Genomic DNA, 11005 nt, shown 5'->3' on the forward strand with positions numbered 1-11005 from the left:
GGAACTTTTTGCAGCTTTTCGCAGCTAATTAACCTAGCGGAAGCTGTTAACAGGGGCTGTTTTTCTATTTTTGCAGGCATGGGTCTATTCATTTTTTTTTAACACTGATCAGCTGTAGGTCAGCCCTTTGAAGCCCCGCGGCAAGAGTTTAAAGAGTTTTTTTCCCCTCTAGCCATCAGCGGGGATTCAGGAGGCAGAATGAAAAATCGGGACTTTTTTAAAACGCCGCGGGACGCGGGAAAAATTGCTCAAAAGCGGGACTGTCCCGCCAAAAGCGGGACGTCTGGTCACCTTAATGTATGTATGTATGTATGTATGTATAAATACAGTATGTATTTATTTATTTATTTAAGCTTAAATAAGTTGTAATGTAGGCAAGTAGGAACAAATCTAAAAAAATGCAACTAAATGGATTTATTATTGTTGTTGGTTTATTTTCATTTGTCTTCGGAAACTATAGGAGCCAAATGGGGGACAAACAGCTACCATGCAGAATTGCCTAAATGAAGTTGTCAACATTCATAATTTTATTAAGTAAATATAAAGAACTGGGTTTGGAAATATATTTGAAAAATAAAAATTAATAGATGAATATATCCTGTTCTGCCTCGGACAAAACTGTACCCAAAATAGGAAAATAATTGGGAGACAAGATAGTTACAGGCCGAACACTTTGGGGGAAAGACTAAGAAACTGAGAGATGTCAAGCAACTATTTTTCCAGCCAAGAGGAATTGAACGTTTGAAGACTCAGAGTCTTTTCCATGATCAGTTATTATCCATTATAGATTGTCTTAGAGTATTTTATTATGAAAAGACTGTTACAGATGAATAGCCTATTATCTGACCATTAATTAAGCCTCTGCATTTTGTCTTCTATGGTTTCTAGCACCAAGTTATCATTCAAATGATTTTTTCTAAAATAAAAGGTCTACAAGAGAAAAGGGATTGGTAAAAGATTTGTCTTTGTGGGGATTGGTATTGAAGTCCTTGAAAAATTTGGACTGTGGATTGGGCTTCTGAGATGGTGGGATGCTTGTGGCAGTTCGAGGGCTAGCCTGGGTCGGGCTGAGAGCTGCTGGGCGCCCTGCAGTCCTATTGCAGACTCGGTTTCAAGGAAATTCTTCTGTTGAAACTAAACCCACAATTAGACCTATACTTAAAAAAGATGAAAATCTGAAGGAATGGCAGAAGGGCATAAACAAGTTTGTGTGGGCAGGGAAGAAACCACGAGTTAATCAAAAGATAATGCAAGACACCCGAGAAAGAGGTGGTCTTAAAATGCCCAATTTAAGACTGTATTATGAAGCTGCTACCCTCTCAGCAATTACAGATTGGATAAATTTAACGGAGGAAGAGATACTGAATATTGAAGGATATGGTCTGGTCTACGGCTGGCATGCTTACCTATTGTATGACAAGAAAGTAGATAAGACTTTTAAAAGTCATATATTAAGAAATGCTCTACTGCGTGTCTGGAAAAAGTATAAATATAAACTAAAGGATAAGTTACCAATATGGACAGTACCCAGACACGCGATAGAGAATATAAATTTGGAGCAAAAGCAAGATAAGTTTACATATAAGGAACTCCTTTATAAGGAAGGAGTTAGATTACAATTAAAATCTATGGAGCAATTAAGAGAAGAAGGAATTATTAAGACTTGGTTTCAGTATGGTCAGCTGCAGGCCAGATGGAGAGAGGATAAAAAAACTGGTATTTTGCAGCAGGATGAGAATTTGATAAAGCAAATAAGAGATAAAGGTCAAATGCATATTAAAAGGTTGTATAATGTATTAGTGGAAATAGACTCGGAAACAGAGCTAGTCAAGGATTGTATGATAAAATGGGCACAAAACATAGGTGAACCAATAATGTTGGATACATGGGAAAAGATATGGGTTAGAAATGTAAGATTCACACAAGCTCAAAACTTAAGAGAGAACTTTTACAAAATGTTTTATAGGTGGCATTTAGACCCAAAAAAACTAGCTTGCATGTATCCAAATTTACAACCCAAGTGTTGGAGATGTGAGTGTGAAGATGCTACATATTTTCATATATGGTGGACATGTAAAAAAATTAAGGCTTTTTGGATTAAAAATGATGGATTATTCAAAATATTTTAAGGAAAAAAATTAAATTTACACCACAGTTTTTTTTTTTGTTGGGAATAGTCACAGATTGTACTGTAATAGAGACTAAGTTGGTTTTGAATTTAATAACAGCTGCCAGGTTCCTTGTGGCACAGTACTGGAAGAAGGAAGATCCACCTACCATTGAGGAATGGACATTAAAAGTTGTGCATCTGGCTGAGATGGCAAAAATTTCATCATATCTTAAAGATCATTCAAATGAAAGATATATATCAGAATGGAGAAGATGGATTGACTATATGCAAAAAAAGTACCCGAACAAGAAGATTCATACAGCTTATGAATGAAATATTTTTAAGTAGTTTATGTTTATAGTTTTTGAGCTATAAGGAGTTAAAGACTTAGGGAGAATATGAATGCAATAATTTGTTAGCATATTTTAGCTTTATGTTTGTGAATGCTATACTCTGTGCCTGTTCTGGGAAGTCTAGGGAGGGGTGGGGGGGAAGGGGGGGAGGGGGAAAGGGTGGGGGGGAAAATGTTTGTATTTCTTATAAAACTTTTCAATATAAAAAAAAATTAGACCCAAGTATGAAATAACACAGAAACAGCTGTCTGCCTTTGGAGAATATGTTGCTGAAATTCTGCCTAAATATGTTCAACAAATCCAGATAACATGTTTCAGTGAGCTGGAAATTTTAATTCATCCAGATGGAATCCTTCCTGTGATAGCTTTTCTGAAAGATCGCACAAATGCCCAATCGGGCAGCGTGAACGTCGGGTGCTGCCACCCACGAGGCCTGTGTTACAGGGTATCCTTTCCACCGCACAAGATATTGCAACATCCCCCTATGAACCCTGGAGTCCAATATTCGGTCTATCTCATATTGGTTGGTATGCATGGGACCCGGTGGAGTAGTCGAGGTACCTGGCCTTTCTATCGTCACTGGTTTCACCAAACTGCTATGGAATATGGGATGTATCCTACTGAACAGAGGGGGAAGTTTAAGAGCTACGGTTACGGGATTGATGACTTGTGTTATAGGAAATGGTCCTATATATTTAGGTCCTAATTTTCTACTGGGTAGTCGGAGTTTAAGGTATTTCGTAGACAAGTATACTTTGTCTCCTATCCGGAATGGTTTTGGATCAACCCTTTTCTTGTCTGCATATTTTTTGTACTCGTCTGCTGCCTTTTGTAATGCTGTTTTTACACTTGGCCATACATGACTAATTTTATCGCCCCAACCGCATGGCGTGTCACCGTCTGTCATAGGGGGATCTAACTCTGGAATGGCTGAAAACTCTTGGCCGTATATTACTTGGAAAGGGGAGAACCCAGTACTGCGGTGTGGTATGTTGTTAAATGCGACTTCGGCGAAAGGCAGGAGTCCTGACCAATTCGTCTGCTGGTAGGAAACGTAGCATCTGATATATCTTTCGACCATGGCATTGGCCCGTTCAACCGCTCCGTTAGTGCTCGGGTGGAATGCTGAACTTAACCCTTGAGAGGACCCAATTAAACGGACAAATCATCTCCAAAATTTAGAGGTGAATTGAACACCGCGGTCGGATATAATCCTCTTAGGTGCTCCATGGAGACGATAGATATGTTGCAAAAAGAGTTCAGTTAATTGTCGCGCGGATGGTATGCTTTTACATGGCACAAAGTGGGCCTGTTTCGAAAACAGATCTACCACCGTCCAAATTACAGTGTGGCCATGGCTAGGGGGGAGATCGACTATGAAATCCATAGCGATCTCTTCCCACGGCCTGCTAGGATTCGCGACTGTTTGTAATAATCCTAACGGTTGTCCAGACCAGGGTTTGGCGGTTGCACAGGTTGTGCAACCCTTTACGTATGTTTCTATGTCCTTACGCATTCGTGGCCACCAGAATTGCCTCCTCACAAGGTGTAGAGTTTTTAAGTACCCAAAATGGCCTGCTGATTTGGCATTATGGCACCTGCATAACACCACGTTCCGTAAACGTTCCGGAACATATATTCTATTCTCCCTCCACGCTATCCCATCATTATAGCTAACCATAGAGGGGTTTTGGATTACCCATTGATCCTGTTGTAAAGCTGTTTTAAACTCAGTACGTAAGTGACCATCTACTTCCGTAAGTCTTAATAGGGTTTGGGAAGGTGCAATTAGAGGTTCTATCACTTCCTCTCCTTTGCTATTATACTGTGGCATCCGGGACAGCGCAACAGCCAGGAAGTTTTTCCCAGCAGGAACATACCGCAACCGGAAAGAGAAACGCTGGAAATATTGTGCCCACATTATCTGTTTGGGAGATAGTCGCCTGGGCGTTTGTAAGGCTTCTAAGTTCTTATGGTCCGTCCATACCTCAAAAGGATGAGACACCCCCTCCAAGAGATGTCGCCATGTCATCAATGCCCAACGGACCGCGAATGCCTCTTTTTCCCAGATCGCCCATGCCCGTTCTGTCATGGTTAAATTTTTAGATGTATAGGCACAAGGTTGTAACCCTCCCTGCTGTGTTCTTTGTAGGAGTACTGCTCCTACAGCCACGTCGCTAGCATCTGCCTGGACTACGAATGCCTGCATTGGGTCTGGATGTTTGAGTACTGGTTCTTGAGCAAAGAGTGTTTTTAACTGCTCGAAAGCCGTTTGACACGCTGACGACCACGTCAACGCTTGTCCCGGCTTTGGTTTAGCCATGGTCGGTTTGGTCCGTAACAAATCCGTTAGTGGTAGGGCTATTTCAGCAAATCTGGGAATGAACTGCCGATAGAAGTTGGCAAAGCCAAGAAAGCTCTGTAATTGCTTTCTAGTTCTAGGGGCCTGCCATTCAAGTACTGCCTGGACTTTTCCGGGATCCATCTCTACCCCGCTCTCTGATATTCTATAGCCTAGATAGTCTATCCTCTTTTTGTGAAACTCACATTTGGATAGTTTCACGTACAGCCTAGCAGCTAATAACTTGTCTAAGGCCTGTCGGACCAGAGATATATGTTCCTCTTCAGTTTGCATGTAAATCAAGATGTCATCTAAATATACAAGGACATCCCTGTTCATGCAGCACTTCATTGATGAACTGCATGAACACCGCAGGGGCGCCCTGTAGTCCGAACGGCATGACCTGGAACTGATAGCTTCCTAAGGGACAATTGAATGTTGTTTTCCACTCATCCCCTGGTTTGATTCGTATCCTATAATACGCTTCGCGTAGGTCAAGTTTCGTAAAGATACGACCGGTGGCTAGGGCAGCTAACAGGTCCTTCATTAAGGGAAGTGGATAGAGGGGCTCCACACACACTGCATTGAGACCCCTGAAGTCAACGCATAAGCGTAAACCCCCATCTTTCTTCCCCCGAAACAGGACAGGGGCAACCATCTTTGATCGACTAGGTGTGATAAAACCCCAGGCCAAATTCTTGTCTATATATTTTCTTAATTCTTTTAGTTCGGGTTGTGTCATTGAATACATCCGGGGCTTGGGTAGCTTCGCCCCAGGTATTAACTCAATACTGCAATCCGTAGACCGGTGAGGGGGCAGGGTCTCACATTCCTCCTCACTAAAGACCCTGGCGAGATCCCTATACACATTAGGATACGTCGTGTCTGATGGTGGGCTCTCTGCTTCTATTCCCCCTGCTGGCTCCTTTTCCTCATTGGTAGGGGGAGGTCTCAATGGTAATCGGAGTTTGCGAAAAACCCCTTCCCACCATATCGTAGGAGCCCACTTGTCCAACCATGCCAAGCCTAAAATCACTGGTTCTAACATTTTCTCCACTATAATAAACCGAATAGTTTTGGTGTGCTCCCCAATATCGAGGTGCACCTTTTCTGTTATATGAGTCACTGGTGCCCCTCCCAGCAATGAACCATCCATTTGTTCAAAGGTAATAGGGGTTCTCAACCGCACAACCTGCAGCCCAAGTTCGTCAACTATTGCCCTACGAATTAAACAACGAGTACACCCTGAATCAATCAATGCCTCATATCAGCGTCCAGTGGTTGCCCGTGGGTTTCGGAGTACAACTGGTACCACGAAAGGTTGGATGGGGTCGCTCACCATCGGGTTGTGTGGGTCCTCATCGTCGTCATCACTATCCCCAGCCACAATCAGGAATTTTTCCGCCACCACTTTCTTAGTATCTGTAACTAGGGGATCCCTCTCCGTACAGGATGTTCGAGTCATTTGGGACCGTTCGGATATTGGTCGGCCTCTGCCTCTCAACGCAGCTCTAGGAGGGGGGTTCTGGTCCGAGCTGCGGGGCATGGGATGAGGACAGTCGGCTGCTCGATGACCAAGGCGATTACATCTGAAGCAATGAAACGCAGGCCACTGGATCCTTTCTCCCAAGCCGGAACCAGCATTCGGTTTAGTCTTCTTGGGTGTTTGTGTGCGTTCTGCTGGTCGTTTTCCTTGACTTGCAACCCCTTCACCCCGTATACGGAATTCTCGGAGACCGACGTCCAATTCGATGGCTGCCTTGTACCACACACTCAACTTGGGGGGCAAGCCCTGGTACACGCAGGCTTGCCGTAAATCATGGTCTAGTCCTTTATGGAATTGGTGCACCAGAAGACGTTCTGGCCACCCCACCAACCAAGCCGCAATCTTTCAGAACTCCTGTACATATTCCTTTGCTGGTACGCCCCGTTGCTTAAGCGCAAACAAATCCCCCTCTGCAACCTGGGTGCTTGTTTCGTCTTCAGATCTGGCACAAAGAGCCTCCAGAAATCGTCCCATGTCCACCAGTTCTCTTGCATGTTTAGCATGGAGGCCTGCCACCCACTCAGCTGCTTCTCCCATCAGGACCCCCGTAACAGCAACCACCATAGCCCACTGGGAGGGATACCACTGTCCATATTGGTCCATATGGCTTATCACCTGGCTTAAGAAAAGAGCCACTCGTTCAGGGCTTCCGTCAAAGGAAGTCTGCAGGGCAGGGGGACCCCAGATGGCCTGAGGGACCCACAACCCTGGTGGGGCCCCCGGAGGCCAAGGCATGGGGCCTGGGGTCCTCGCTGCACCAGTCGCTCTCCTGTCCTGCCTAGGTCGGTCCCTCACCGCCCCGCGACCCCCAACAGGTAAGCCCCCTGCCGTTTGCATTGGTTGGGGCTCAGGACCGGCTCCAAGGTCTCCTGACGAGGCACCTTGGTCTTGTTCTGGAGGGGGTTGGTCCATGGATCGTATAGAGGTCCGCCCCATCCTCAATTTAGGACTTGTGAGCCGGAATTGGGTCTCCGAAGTGGTCACCCCTGTATCCTGCCAAGAAGAACCTGGAGGCTCCAGCCCTGCAACCCAGGGCTGCCAGGATGGGGCGTCACGAAATCCATATTCCCCAAAACGCTCATGCAGCATATCCATAGTACTGGGACCGGATGAGGCAGGATACCCCCAATCCCCTTCATCCTCATCAGTCCATTGTTTTTCCCTCCAGCCCTGGAAAGACGCTCCCAAGCGAGGGGGCGTTGGCATCTGTGGCCCGAGGAGAACAGAGCTGTGCCACCAATCCCCCGTCCGACCCCGTTGTCCTGGAAGACTCTCCTCCTCCATTCGGGGCGGGGCGCTCTTGGGTTGCTTGACTTTTGGTTTCACTGCCAACTGTTCCACACTCTCCTTCGCCTCCTCTATCAGCAGTTCCTCCCCCTCCACATCTCCACCGCACTCCTGCTCTTCCAAGGCCGTCCCTTCTGCCATATCCCCCTTTGCTGCAAAGCCACAGGGAATCCTCACCTCTTGCGAAAAGGAACCAAGCGCTGACTTTCTCTTGGCTTGACGTTCGTTCAGAACCGCGATAGTAAATAATCACCAGTAACGCACAGAGAATCAGGGTTTACTTTGGCAATGGTAAGCTTGCAGTCAAAAGTAAAGTACAAGTCGGTGTTTTGGTTCAAAGTCAGCGCTGGGTGTAACCACACCACAGCGCTATTTAACAAAACTCAGCCCCTTAAACATACATCCGGTGATTATCAATCAAGCACCCCCCACTCCCTTAACAGTAACAGCTGTGGTGATTATCAATCAAGCACCCCCCACTCCCTTAACAGTAACAGCTGCAAGCGCCAGAGCAGCGGGGACAGCAGAATCGGAGAGCCTGGCAACGTCATCAATCATCGCCATGAACGCCGCTATCCAGGAACTGATTGTGTGTTCGCTGCGGCTGCTTATCTCCGCTCCTTCGTCTCCCATACCCCCCATCGATGGCGAGCTCCGGTAGGACTCGACACATAGTTGACCTGACAGCAGTCAATATTCCAAGTTGGCAATACCGTTTTGAAATTGTCTACAATTTCTTATCTCTACACTATAATTCCTGAATTTGGGTGAAAACATATACTGATGAACTGATACCAATTGAGTCTATAATACCATTATTTGAAGAGGCCAATTGGTATGAAAGAGAAGTCCAGGATATGTTTGGAGTATTCTTTGCCAACCATCCAGATCTGAGGTGAATCCTTACAGATTATGGTTTTGAAGGTCATCCTCTTTCTGGATATGTGGAGGTCAGGTATGATGATGAGGTGAAGTGAGTGGTCGCAGAGCCATTGGAATTAACTCAGGAGTTCTACAAATTTGATCTGAACAGTCCTTGGGAGGCTTTCCCTGCCTATAGCCAGGCTCCCCAAGCCTTCAAGATAGATCTAGGACAGAAGAAAGGAGATGGGAAACAACAGTGAGAAGGCTTACATTTGCCACCCCTTTGCCCAATTATGTATTTATATATAATAAAAAGAAATAAAACTTAAAAAAAGAGATTTGTCTTTGTGTAGCTCTGGAGCCATTTTTCCTCTGAAAGAAGCATCAGTGGTTGCAGGTTAGGTTAGACGATAACATCAAATTGATTTAACTAATGAGGCTAGAGGTCACCTAGCACATGTATAGAAAAACTGAATTGTTCTGAGAGTTGCATCACCATGATGCATCTGTCAGAAAAATTCAGGTTCTCTCCATTTGAGTGTTTTTTGACATCGGAGGGTCTGGCAGGTACCTACCTTGTCTTCCCTGTCCTGCAATGCTTGTTGAATTTCTGCTGTCATATTAACTTCCAGTAGTTGGACATTATTTTGTATGTGTCATTAAGCCCTGTTTCTTTCCAGATATTTCTCAGTTTATATGACAGTAAGACAAGTTGGTTATCTGAATGCATAATTAGTTTAGTGCATTTACATTTTCAAGGTAACAAGCCCAGAGTAGCTCTCTATAGTTTTCTTTCGTACAAAAAGTTGATAATAAATTCACTTGTTATAAAAAATGAACTTCTTATTTCATTCCAACTATATTGAATAGCAATTATTAACAATTAATATACCACCTTGATCAATACAGGACACAGACACATATATATGCATATGCTTGACAGTGAACTTTATTTTGTTGACACCTAGTTGTAAAACAATTACAGTATTACTGCAAAAGAGAATATATATTGTCTGAATGGTTTGAAGCAACTACTAAATGTCCCAATTAGTATAAGCCATTTAACATCCCAATACATTTTATAGATGACATTCATTTAGAAAGTTATAATATAGTTATGATTTGTATGCAGTAAATGATCAAGACTGAGTTTATTTATATGCTTCAACATATTTTTTGAATAATTCTTTATTGACCATGCAATTACAATGGAATGGAAAGAATTTTCAGAAACAATTTGAGTTGTAATATGAGACATGTAAAGAGAAGTATGGCATAAAAATTAAAAATCTTCACAAAATAAACATGCGTATACGTTTATCTATTTAAGAAAAAGTATATGCTCAACTCAGTGATTCCAGGAGCCTTACAAAGATAAGTTGCCACAGAAAATAATACAAGGCAGACAGGATGATTATATAGAATAAGGTCCCAAAAATAGGAATAATAGGCTAATTGACTTTACAGAAAATCATTCATTCATTCATTCATTCATTCATTCATAAAATTAAATGGTAGCCCAACTCCCCCTTGGTGATTCCAGGTGGCTTACAAAGATAAATCTTCAATATAAAAGCAATACATCTCCCCCCACAGGTGACAATAATCAGATGAGCCACTGGATGAACTCCATATCACTCTGGGGTCCCCAGACTAGTTGGCAGAACCATTTCTTCAGAAAAAATGTGAAAGTGAATGCCAATCATCTGTCTGCAAGGATGATGTTCCACAGGGAGGAAACCACTATAGAGAAGAACTTTCTTTTTGGTCTCACTAGATGGACCTTCTTAGAAGAGGGGACCCATAGCATTCCTTGCCTCCCCAAGGAGTAGCTATGATAGGGAAATTACAGTCCTTCAAATAAGGCCCCAAGCAATGTAGGGCTTTGAAGGTGACAACCAGCACCTTGACTTGGTTCCAGAATGAAATCACCAGCCAATACAGTTCCGCAGGAGACATGACAGAGGTGCAAATCTAGGCTTGCACAAAACTATGCAGGCCGCTGTATTTTGCATCAATTGAAACTTTCAGATACTTTTCAAGGGCAGCCCCATGTAGAGTGCATTGCAGTAGTTAAGACAGTAGGTGACTAGGACATGGGTCACTGTAACCAGGACAGAGTAACTGATACTACAATCTGCCACTTTCTCTTCAAGGTGACTGCCACCTTCTCTTCAAGTCGTGAGTCCACAAGAAATCCCATATCACTCACTTGTGCTGTCTGGGCCAGTGCAACCCCATCCAAAACCAGAGATGGCAATTCTCCATAGACCAAAGAATACCAATTACAGAGCAATTTTGTCTTGCCAGGGTTCAGTTTCAGCCTGTTGCTCCTCATCCAGCCCTTTACAGCTTCCAGGCACTTTGAGACGGAAGTCTAGCAGATAAAAGTTATCATATATTAGGTTGTTAGAAGGCTGTGCTTGACTAGCAATGGAGACTAGAGAATAAATGAGAGATATTCTAAGCATGGCCCAAACTCAAGAATTTGAGGATTCTCAAAT

The 11005-nt window shown here is 43.7% G+C and overlaps 1 pseudogene; it reads left to right on the plus strand.

Moving 5' to 3' along the window:
* Positions 1-1031: 1031 nt before the first annotated feature.
* On the plus strand, positions 1032-8761 carry LOC139319268 (NADH dehydrogenase [ubiquinone] iron-sulfur protein 3, mitochondrial-like; annotated as a pseudogene).
* Positions 8762-11005: the final 2244 nt, after the last annotated feature.

Source organism: Pituophis catenifer, unplaced genomic scaffold, assembly GCF_029215685.1.
Source record: "Pituophis catenifer annectens isolate HBS135680 unplaced genomic scaffold, rPitCat1.0.hap2 SCAF_7, whole genome shotgun sequence".
NCBI lineage: Eukaryota > Metazoa > Chordata > Lepidosauria > Squamata > Colubridae > Pituophis > Pituophis catenifer.